Source organism: Hydra vulgaris, chromosome 10 (assembly GCF_038396675.1).
Source record: "Hydra vulgaris chromosome 10, alternate assembly HydraT2T_AEP".
Lineage (NCBI taxonomy): Eukaryota > Metazoa > Cnidaria > Hydrozoa > Anthoathecata > Hydridae > Hydra > Hydra vulgaris.
The window spans coordinates 37,780,358-37,793,110 of NC_088929.1; the positions used below are offsets into that span (position 1 = coordinate 37,780,358).

The 12,753-nt window shown below is 28.2% G+C and overlaps 1 long non-coding RNA gene across 2 annotated transcripts; it reads right to left on the reverse strand.

Moving 5' to 3' along the window:
- Positions 1-2,466: 2,466 nt before the first annotated feature.
- Positions 2,467-8,753, reverse strand: LOC136085941 (uncharacterized). Of its 2 annotated transcripts, XR_010641278.1 has the most exons (3): positions 8,656-8,753; positions 2,928-6,422; positions 2,467-2,649 (listed from the first exon to the last, which is right to left on the reverse strand). It is a non-coding gene; the product is annotated as an uncharacterized LOC136085941 (long non-coding RNA). The 2 variants fall into 2 exon arrangements; XR_010641277.1 differs by lacking the exon at positions 8,656-8,753 and having other exon boundaries at positions 2,928-7,422.
- Positions 8,754-12,753: the final 4,000 nt, after the last annotated feature.

The window sequence follows — 12,753 nt, forward strand, 5'->3', positions numbered from 1 at the left end:
GTTGAGTTTATTTGCATAATAGATTGATTATATGACATTAAATTCAAGAAAATGATTTGCTAAAGAATATCATTAGTCATAAAGAGATTACTGCTACACAAATGATCTTGTATAATCGAAAAACTGATTTCATTGGATATTTGGCAGCAATTAAATCTGCTCAAGGTATTTCTTGACTGGGTTGAAAAAGAAGGTTCACCATTAAATTATTTATTATCATATAAGCTCAGTCAAAACCATCTAGAGCTCTTTTTTGGTGCTGTGAGATCTGCAGAAATGTTTAACAGCAATATCAATTGCCAACAATTCACATATAAATAACTTTTTATGCAAAGTACCGTTCAATTTTCAAATGAAAACTGCAGCATCAGAGATAAAACTCATATATATGTTTTAGACGATTCTTTTGGTGATTTTAGTACTAAAATATCTTTTACTGAAATTGAATTAATAAGAAAATATGATTTGTTGGAGAGAGAACCAACAGTTAGTGATCACGATAATGCAGATATTCCAAACTGCAACAATCTATTTGAATACAAAAAAACTTTGATCCCATATATTGCTGGATACGTAGATAAAATGACTTCAAAAAAAAATATCCTCATTAAATGTCAGAATGCACTAGTACTCCCTTTTCATTTAAAACAAAATAGCTTTTTAAAATTCAAAGACATAGGAGGTTTGATTAAACCAACCACAAGTGTTATATGCAAAGAAACAGAAAGGTGTTTCCAAATTAATTGGTTGTTTTAATAGATTGCCTCTTTCCAAATGAAATTGGATTTCAAAATGCATTAGCAAGTGCTGCTTTGAGATCAGTCGATTTCTTGAAAATAATAATTGATCTAGCTCCTCATGTTTGACTCAACTATAAGTGATAACAATATATTTTCTATGTTTTAGCTCATTTGGCAGTTTGGCTGCCAAATTAACTAGAAAAATAAATATATATATGAATATATAAAAAATTTTCATCTTATTTAATAACATTTATTTATGTTTAAAAAAGCAAGATATTATACAAACTTATTGTTTAGAATATATTTTGTTAAACAATAGAGAAATTTACGTAAATATGTAATAATGCCTTTTTTTTTTAAATTATTGTTAAGTAAAACCAAAAATTATATTTGAGGCATGTACATTTCATAATATTTATATATGTAAATGACATATGAGTTCGTAACAAAAATTTCTTCATTTGTAATCAAACGAAACCGTCGCCATCTTGAGAGGCCAAAACTGGCTTCAAAAAATTTGCCGCATACGCTATCCAGTTATATTTTGAGATCAGTGGGAATACTATATTAAATAACAAGGTGAAAATAAATTAATCTCTAAGCCAATTCAAAACAAAACTTAAGCAATTGCTGGTGCCAATTGAAAATGAATTAAATTTCTTCTAAAATTTTCAATTTTTCACTATATTTTACTATATTTATATATATTTTTTACTATATTATTTACGAACAATACTAACAATTAATTAACTTGTAATTAAATGTTATTGCAGTTTTTCAAACTTTAGATTGTATTTGTTATTATTGTAATTTTTTTATCTTTTGTTGTGTTTATTAATCTTATAGTTCCACGTATAACTGCTTTTTAACTCTTATTAAAACAACATCAACATAAAGAACTGAGATTAACTCAAATATAATTATTTGTAAATTGACCCAGCTAAAATTATATTTTTTAGTTTTATAATTTCTTACTTTACTAACCAGTTCTTAAATTTAACTCTTTAAATTACTAAATATTTTGAAAGTTTAAAAGCTAAATATTGTAAAACATTTTATATTTTATTTATTTTTTGCATTTTCTTTGAAAATGTTATTTTATAATTATGTATTTTTCGGGGCTTAATGATAAGACTAATTTTTTCTTCTACTACCCAGTGAAAAAGCGCACATGGGATACGCGTGGATTTTTTCCATATGTAACCCATGTGGGGATTATTATTTTGTCCCATGTGGGTTTCATATGGTAAATCCCACATGGATTCCATATGGTAAATCCCATATGGGATACGCGTGGGTTTTTACCATATGGGGATTATTATTTTGTCCCATGTGGGTTTCATATGGTAAATCCCACATGGGTTTTATGTGGTAAATCCTACATGGGATATAGGTGGAAAATACTACATGTTATAGATCTTAAATGCCACATATTTTAATCCAAATGGTATAAAAGTAGTCAATACTAGACAAATGAAAGTCAGAATGCTTCAATGATAATTTTTAAAATTCTTTTAATTTAAAAATTACTTAAATAGTAATTTAAAATTAATCATCGAAGCTTTCAGAGAGGCTTAACTTAATCTGGTATTTGGTACTTTATCCCATTTGGTATTCAAAATGTGAAGCATTTTTGATCTTTTACATGTGATGTTTTCCACCTATAACCCATGTGGGATTTACCTTAAACTATTATGACGAAATTTTATAAAATTAAAAAACGTGTTGCAAAATGAATTTATTTTAAAATAAATGCTATTAATCAATACATCCAAAATGAATATTAAAAATATTTTTTTTTTTTTTGCGATTTACACGCCGTTTTTTGTCGATTGAATTAATTAAATCACTTCGGCTTGCATAATACCAAGGTTTTTAGTATCTTCTAACTTTCTTCAAACATTTTCTAAAAAAAAAAATATAAATACAAATATATATAAATATAAATATATATATATACATTTTTATATAAATATATATATATATATATATATATATATAAAGAGAGAGAGAGAGAGAGAGAGAGAGAGAGAGAGAGAGAGAGAGAGAGAGAGAGAGAGAGAGAGAGAGAGAGCAATTTTAATAAGAAACCTTATTAGTCGAGCAATTTTAATTATTAGCCAGGTTGAAGTCATTAATGACTACAATATTTCACAAATAATTATTTCCTAATTTATTACTTACAATGACTAACGTATTATGGGTAATTGAATACATATTATGCGTAATGACCTTGAACCCATGAGGAGAATCCTGAAAAAAAGTGATCAATTAGGATAAGTAGTTAAACAAAAAAACAAAAACAAAAATGTAAAAACCTACTTTTTCAATGATGTAGACGTTGGGTGCAATAGCCACTGGATGCAAAAGTATCTTTACTTTTTCGTCACACACACGGCCTTCTATAATAACAGGCCTTGACATCGCGCATAATGCCGTAAAAACTAAAGGCCGATTAAACTTTCACTTTTACTTATATTGATATATTTTTATATTAGGTAGGGTGTAATGGCAGTCTATGTTTTCTAATAATAATCTCTAGTAAAGACGGAAATATAAAAAGAAAACCAAAAAATTGTTAAAAGATAATCATATTTTTCGTATTTCAAATTTCATTAAGAATATTTATGTAATATTAAATAGTATCAATAACAAGCAGAACCATATCAAAGTATATATCTATATATTAGAAAGATAACTGTATTTTTAATTTTTTTTTCTAAAAATGGTAACAATAAAAATCACCAACAATAAAAAACACCAACAAAAGTTGATTCAAGCGAAAAAAAAGTTTTATCAATATATCTCAACAGGGTAAATATTTACAAATCCAAACATATTGAGAGACATATAGGCTAATGAGAAAATAAAAAACATTACAAGTAAATAGCATAATAAATTACAAAACTAATTTTCACATAAATTATGATAGCTTTAGTATTTTGGGAGTGGTAATTAGTGAGTAAATCTTTAGCAGATATTAGAATATACTCTGCATTGATTTTTTGTGATTTTAAATTTATTTAGCAGCAATGAACTGAAACTGAGTAACACAAAATGTTCTGCATAAAGGGTCAGTAGCACCTTGAAAAAAAGCAAAATATTGACCATTAGAAAAGAGTATCAGAAGGAATTTCAAGTCCGCCTCTGTTTAGGCTATACAGATAACTTCCATATTTATAATAATAATTGGTAGAATTATCATAAATTTTTATTTCGCTTTTTTGCACATAGCCAGCTATGTAAACTATAGCCACTAATGTAGATTTATTAACTGAGCTTTCAAGATCATGTATATTATCCAGAAGTTCTTTTTCATCAGTAGAAATATCTCTAAAACATATGTCACAAGTATGACCATCGATACCATCAACAGGAATGTCAAGTTGTAATATCAATTTAGTATGTTGAATATTAATTTTTTCAATTACAGATTTAGCGTTTATAAAGTAAGTACCTCCAGATCCCTGCTGAAGCTTAGAAAAACCTTTTTTCAAGTGGATCTGTTGAAAACCAACCTAATAAGACATACTTTGCTCCTTTTCTCAACAAAGTTTCTACGAGATCAATAAAGCCATAACATGAATGCGCTATTGCCTGTAGGTTTTATAAAACTTGACAGTTCAGCAATATCTCGTAGCAGTTGTAACCGTTGATCACCAACTGAGTCGATTTCTCCGCATAATTCATTTCTAAACCGAATGCCAGCACCAGGTGCTTTGACATTAACAACATTCGAAAAAAAATTATTTTTTCAATAAATACAGCAGTACCTTCAAATGCTTTATTTTCAATCTCTGGATGCGTTCTTAATGCAGCTACTGTTTCTTTGCAAAAAACAGACAAACAAAACTTTACAGATTGTCTCTCTATTGGTTTTGGATAAACTGATTTAGCTGTAAATTTAGAGAGTTTAAAAAGACTATTGCACTCAGTTTTATATAAAGTTTCTAAATCACTCCACTTAGCCAAAGCCAGTTCTTTATTGTTCAAAAATTGAAGTTCCCCAGTCTTTTTTGTCAACCAATTGTTTCGTATAGATTTTAAGAGATGCACATAATCATACAATAAATATATACCTGATGTTGATAACCATGGTTTACTATCAACTGTTTTAAAAGTTCCAAAAAATCTTTGATTTACACGGTTACCATCAGTAATTATTACCAGTGTCTTACTACTTTCAATATTATTTATCGTATCAACAATTTGTTGACATTGAGCAAACTGAAATTCAGAGGAAAGACTTGAAACAGGTTGAGCTCTACATATAAATTCTGGACCTCCAAAAAGACATTTAATCATAAATGATAAAATTGTTTTAGCTAACTTTTCAGGGTAGTTTACTACTTGACCAAACAAAGCACCTCTTTGGTAAAGTAATGAAGCTTTGACATAGACCTAATCAATCATTAGTATGAAAGTTCTTTTCAATGGATTTAAATTCATAAAAATACTATTTATGAAACTTAGGTCCTCCATTGAGCTTATTTTTGAACTCAATCGTGTTAAAATCCTTATACTTGGTAACTTGTAGTCAATACACAAACAATCATATAAACTTTGTTGCATAGCAAAATACTCATATGCTCTACATATAATATCTGAAGTATATAAAACTTCACCAACATTAACTTTTCTCATAGCATTAAGGTGTTCGAATAGAATATTTGACTGAAGTGAACTTTCTTTATTTTTTAAAAATCTAACTGCTTCAAATAAAGCTGATTTTGTTTTTATTAACTTTAATTTGTTTATAGCTAAAGATGAAATATTACAAGTTGTGCGATTATGGTTAGCTACAAATGAATAATCATTGAAAATTACTAAAATAAATAATGGAACACCAAGTTTGTACATTTTTGATTGTATGTGTAAACTTTTTTTATTAAGCTGGAAAACAATAACATCATTATTATCACTTAACAAAGATTGAATATCGTCAAATATAAGTTCATCCTCTTTTAGAAAATCATTTAACTCATCTGGTAAAATGCTTCGAAAACCGCTTGAAGTTACAGTTTTTCTAACTTTACTTGCTCGTGTGGCTAAACAACTAGGCGGAATATTTTTTTAAAAACAGATGGTGGGTTTAAAGGTCATTGCTTCCCATATTTGCTTTCAAAAGGTGCTTCATTTGGCCAATGCAGTTGACATACTGCTGTATAGTCTGTAACAATAAAACCAGTTCTTGGGATAGCTTCACTACATCTTTTTCTCTCCTCTAGATTCTTCGGGAATTTATAAATTGATATTTTTGTTGTAGCTGAGTATTGATATTTTTGTTGTAGTTGCAATTGATATTGTAGTTGTAGTTGTATAAATTGATATTTTTGTTGTAGTTGAAATAGTTCGACTTGCAAAGAGTTACACAGCATTTTAAAGGCATTTTAATTATTAAAAAAACTTATCGTTAGCTTGACAATATTATTACCTTACAATGTTAACCCCTTGAACCTTACAACGTTATCGTCTTGAAGTTGCGCTATCTAATTTATAAACCAATCAAATTTTAAAGATTTATTAAAAAAGCGTGAACACAAACTTTCGTCTAATGTTAAAAGATGAAAATGTAAACACAGTATTAGGAATTGGCCTTCAGTTTAAAAACTTTGTTGCGCGATGTCAAGGTCTGTTATTATAGAAGGTCGCGGTCACACATAATATAATATTCTGAAACTAATAAACAAACATCTAAATTTCTATAAGTAAATTTATTCTTTGATCATTACCTTCATATCCTATCTTCATATCCTTATAATCATATCATAATCTATTATGGTATTATTTATATAACATATCACAACAATATTATTAAATTTGTGATGTTCAAATATCATATGAACATTCTCTAACATGTTCATATGATATTTGAATATAGTTCTTGAGTATATTATCTGCAAACAATTGACTGATGCAAGTTCAAATGTTGTCAAAAACCAAGCATGCATGCATGGGACACTGCAGTGTCCCACAAAGAAATGCTGGTTTGAAAGTCAAATTTTCTTTATTAAAAAAAAAAATTAAAATAGGGGGGAGATAGGGAGGTTTCTGTAACTTTTTTTAGGCTCCAAAACTTTTAACTTTATATATAATAAGGTTCGTAAAACTTACTGGACTTACGAAGTACATTGAGAAACAAAAACAGGATATTTACATAAACTTTTCAATTTTTAATCTGGAGTACCACAGTGTAATTGGGAAAAAAGCAGGGATGCGGAGTCCCAAAAGGACTCCGGCTTTATATCTTTACATTTTCCAAGTCTGTAGTGTCCAGAAGCTCTAAACATGTTTGTTGACTTATTATCTACTATTATAAAAAAAATCATGAGATTTAATGACTTGAAACTTATTGTTTTTAAGCCCGGAGTCCTGGAGTCCCGGAGTCCTTGCCGCCATTATGCCTAAGGACTCCGGGCTCAAAAAAAAATTGTTCCTCTAACCTAAAAGTCTTAATTTTTTTTCCTAATAGTAGTCCATAGACTTATTTATATTTTTAGAGCTCCTGGATACCAAAAACTAGGATAAAGTAATCTTTTTGTGACTTTCAAATCCGGAGTCTTTTTTGGGACTCCGCATCCCTGGAAAAAAGTCTCTGGGTCCAATATTCAAAGTAATACGATCTAAAGTAATATATAAATTGAAAAAAATGCTTTAAAATGCATGCAGTTATACATATAACTCCTGATAGTTAATTATATGTATAACTAGTTATACATATAATTTGTTATAAAAACTTATTTTTTAAGGTTATGCTTGAACAAATTAGTACCAATTAATTCAAATTCAAGATTTAGTTCAAGTTAAAGTTCTTATTTTTTCATTGTTTTTTCACTATTTTATATTTATTTGTTCAAATTTGTTAACTAGTACTAATTCTTACTACAGTAAGAATATTTATCATTGTTGAACGTGATTTTATTAGTAACTTAATTTTATTTTCAACATATTTTGACAACACCCTTTATATTTTAAATGATGACAGCTTTACTTTTCTATTGATGTTAAATTTATTACGTTTCAATAACTCAGATTGAATCTTAACTGAATTATTGTAAGCTTTGTAGGGTTTGTTGTATATCAAATGGTGTTGTAAATAAAGTAAAAATTATATATATATATATATATATATATATATATATATATATATATATATATATATATATATATATATATATTAGTATATATATATAAGAATTAGTACTAGTTAACAAATTTGAACAAATAAATATAAAATAGTGAAAAAACAATGAAAAAATAAGAACTTTAACTTGAACTAAATCTTGAATTTGAATTAATTGGTACTAATTTGTTCAAGCATAACCTTAAAAAATAAATTTATATAATAAATTTTATGTATAACTAGTTATACTTATAGTTAACTATCAGGAGTTATATGTATAACTGCATGCATTTTAAAGCATTTTTTTTAATTTATATATTACTTTAGATCATATTACTTTGAAAACTGGACCCTGAGGCTTTATTCTCAATAACACTGTGGTACTCCAGATTAAAAAATTGAAAAGTTTCTGTAAATATCCTGTTTTTGTTCCTAAATGTAGTTCGTAAGTCCCTTAAGTCTTAAGGACCTTATTATATCTAAAGTTAAAAGTTTTGGAGCATAAAAAAAGTTACAGAAACCCATCTCCAACCTATTTTTTTCTTTTTTTAATAAAGAAAATTGGAAATTCTTCGACTTTCAAACCTGCATTTCTTTGTGGGACACTGCAGTGTCCCATGCATGCAAGATTGGTTTTTGACAACATTTCAACTTGCATCAGTTGTTTGCAAATAATTTACTCAAGATCTATATTCAAATAACTATTATATTATCCTAATAATAAGTCTATTTGCACAAATTTTAATCTTATTTCTATAAAGAAAGATAAACATTATTCGTGGTACTTACATACTCGCTTGCCATTCTCTATATTAATATAAAATATTTTCACACAATATAAACGTAACGCAATGCAATGTCGATTTAAAAATTTTTTTTTTAGTTTTTAAAAAAAAAAATTTTTTTTTAGTTTCCAGCTTTCAAATTAATTCCCATGCAAATCCCACATGAAACCCACGTGGGATTTCCCATGTGTGTAAATACCATATGGTTCCCACATGTAACCCATGTGGGATTACCCACATGGGTTTAAGGTGACAAATTTTCATACGGATACCACATGGGAAAAACCGTCCCACGTAAATCCCATCAATCCCACACGGAACCCACGCGTAACCCATGTGGGACGCGGTTTTATTTTTCACTGGGTAGCCCCAGTCATGTAAATTTTTCTTTTATTAATTACGATTGTAAAATTTTTTTACTAACTGGCAAATACATAACAATATTATCATATCGGAGAGGGCTAACAATTGCTTAGACTCAAGTTGTTGAAATTCTGTTTAAATATCTGACAAACTATGGTTTTGAATTTGTTTTTCTGCTTTTATCCTCTTTTTTTTGCTTCTTCAACATATAATGACCGATTAGTTTAAGCTTTATTTCGTAAATTTTTTTTTTATTAATTTAATTTACTCTTTTTTCTGCCTTTGTTTATTGCCCAGTAAACAACTTTCATTTTTCATCTAATTTGTGATAACGACGATTTTCATTCTTAATACGGCTAAGCTTATGTGAATATTTTTAATTTAGTTGTTATTTGGGTTAAAACTATTTTTGAAGGTTCATTTATAGTTCACTGACGGACGAACATTGTACATACAATGGCCATACTTGTGCCCGCTAGAGAGACTTATTCCATTAACTGATAATTACTATTCAGATGGTGCATAAGTATTTTGGCCGTTTTTCTTTTCTGTTTTACCCTATACTTTAATGGAGTGATGTGTCTTTGAATCCAATCTTGTTTTTCAATTGTCACCCGTTATATCAATAAAACTGCTCTGCTTTTTAATGAAATGATAAAATATCTTCTCTGTTCTTTCAACCAGTCAATCAAGTCTATAATACATTTATATTTTTACTTTTTTTAACCATCTTGCTATTTTACTTTGAGTTTCACAATTTTACTGACCCTCTTGTTCAATTTTACTGACCGTCTTGCTCTACATGTTAGTGATTCGTATTTTATATGAATCATTTTTAATATTTTTTTAAAATGCAATTGAGTTGAATTCAAAAAAAAAAAAAAGATATTGAATTTGTTTTCCTGATGACCAAATTTTCACTTAACTTTTGATTCAACTTTTAAATAATAACTACGCATCTTCTTTGTTCTTAGTATCCGAAGCTGATGCTTTTAAATGTGGTGGCAGCATGCCAGTAACAATATTTAACAAAGTCTCTCTTTGTGTTGAAAAAAACTCCTTATTTACTTTTCTTTTGCATTTTTAAGCACCAGACTCGAAAGAACTTTTAAAAAAAGTTTAAACATTTTCAAAAAGTTTTATAAAAAGTTTAAAAAAAATTTTAACATTTTCGAAAAGTTTTATAAAAAGTTTAAACATTTTCAAAAAGTTTAAAAAGAATTTAAACATTTTCATTAAAAGTGAGCAACGCGGGTTATTTCCACGTTTATTAAATTAATTCAGCTTTTTATTTTAGCTCTTCTTTAACAGAAAATGATTTGGGATAGATAATTTGAGGATATTTATAATTATAAGATCGAAGGTAATAACGAGAATTTATTTTAATGGTAAAAAAATTAAAGACAGAGCAAAAGTGGTTTACTTGTTTATGATTCCAGAAAAATAGACAATTTAATAGATGAACAAAATCACATAAATGCATATTTTAAAGAGAAAGTAAAAGATGTTAACGGGTGATGCGGAAGTTATCGGACAAATCCTAATTTCATTATTTGAGCATAATAATTAGTTTTTATGGTTTTATGCGTAGGCATAAGCGTTCTATAAAATATAAACTTTGTTATTTGAAACACAATTATTTAAAATGAGGTTAAATGCAGCTGAACAAGAATCTTTTCAAAAGCGACTAAAAATGTTTTTTGTAAATAAACCTAATATAAAAAAAAAATAATTGTAAATCATTTTGAAAAGGAAGGACTTGCTCGAAGTACAATATATCATAACCTAAAAAGACTTGAAACTGTTCAATCGTTTTCTGATAGACAGCACCCTGGTCGTCCGACATCCTGGACTAGAGAAAAGAAAGCCGAATTAACGAGACTTGTCAACAATCGAAAAGGGGTCAGTCAGAGAAAAATAGGTATTAAAATCGGTGTAAATCAATCGACAATTGGTCGTCAGTTAAAAAAAATGAATATTAAATATAGAAAACGTGAAAAGACTGCAAAATAAACTATAGAACAACAAATAAAGGCAAAGAAAAGAAGCAGGAAACTAGTTAACCAACTCTATAACACAAAATCGCTTCTAGTCATCGATGACTAAAAATACTTTTGTTTTGCAGGGGACAACATGCCTGGAAAGTCTGGATACTACACAAACAACGAAAATACATGCCCAGAAAGTGTTCGTCTTATAGGAAAAGAGAAATTTCCAAAAAAATTATTAATATGGATAGCCATATCTGACCGTGGTATATCCGAGCCATTGTTTCGCACTTCCAAGGCTGTAGCGATCAATTCATCAATCTATATTAATGAATGTTTAGAAAAACGACTTCTTCCATTTATTCACAAGTATCATGGAGACTTTAACTATTTATTTTGGCCAGATTTAGCAAGTTCTCATTATTCTAAAGATTCTCTAAATTAGATGGACCAATATGTCTAATACGTTGATAAAGAATCCAATCCCCCAAATGTGCCTCAAGCACAACCAATTGAAAATTTTGGGGGACATTTGGCACAGAAGGTTTACGAGGGAGATTGGCAAGCTTCAACAGAGCAAGTTTTGATTGATCGCATTAAACTAAAATTGCAAGAAATTGATTTAAACTTTTTACAGTCGCATATGAAAGGCGTGAGAGCAAAATTGAGATCAATTGCAGATGGTGATGTTTTTTCATATAATAAATAATATTTTTTTTTTATTAAAAGATAAATGCTTTATTTAAAAAAAATATAATTGTAGTTCGTTTTTTTATTTATAAATAAGTTATTGACGTTTTTATTTTGTCCGATAACTTCCGCATCACCCGTTAGAATTAAAATAATGTTGTTAAAAGTAAATTGTTTTCAAAATCTATGAACTAAAATAGCATGTGACTGGTTTTGTCCCCAAACCTCCAAAAAACTTGGATGGTATATATTGAGCAGAGAGTCATAATTGAAGTAATATCGAATTTTGACCAGCACACCAATTAATCTACGCAGTTTCACTGCTGAGTCTTTAAGATGAAAGGAAACAGATAGATTTGTATCGACTTTGATTCCAAGATATTTTAAAAAGCTACAGTAAACATTTTTGGCCACTTAGTTGGAAGTTTAGGTTTTTATAGATTTTAGATTAACTTAATTAGAAAGTTGTGAGTTCAGTTTTAGTATTGAAAATTGGTTTGTTAGAGTGCAGCCATAGAAATAGATTGGATAAATCATGATTAGTATTTTTTTTATTTTTTTTAATGCTTTGTTCATTATGATTAAGTTAATTCATATTAAGATCATTTATAAAAATAAGGAAAGGCAATTTTGTCCTAGAAGGTAATGGTCCTAATACAGAATCTTGGGGTAAACCCATAGAGTATTTATTGGCAAAGATTTGGCATCATTAATGGAGACAAATTGCAGTTTATTAAAAAAGTATGATAAATCTCATTTTAGATTAATACCTTGAATACCATGGTGTTCTAATCTACTTTGAAGCATGAAGTGATTAACTAAATTAAATGCCTTCTCTAAGTCAAGAAATACACCACTTGCAAAAAGTTTATTTTTTAGAGCATTTCTAAAAGTGTCAGTTATTTTAATAAGTGCATGAGTTATGGAGTGTTTGTTACAAAAACCATATTGAAACTTATAGAGACATTAATTTTTCTCAAGAAACATATAAAGTTTGTTGTGTATGGTTTTTTCAAATATTTTACTTGTATTAGTTGGAAGCGAAACTGTTTGATAGTTTT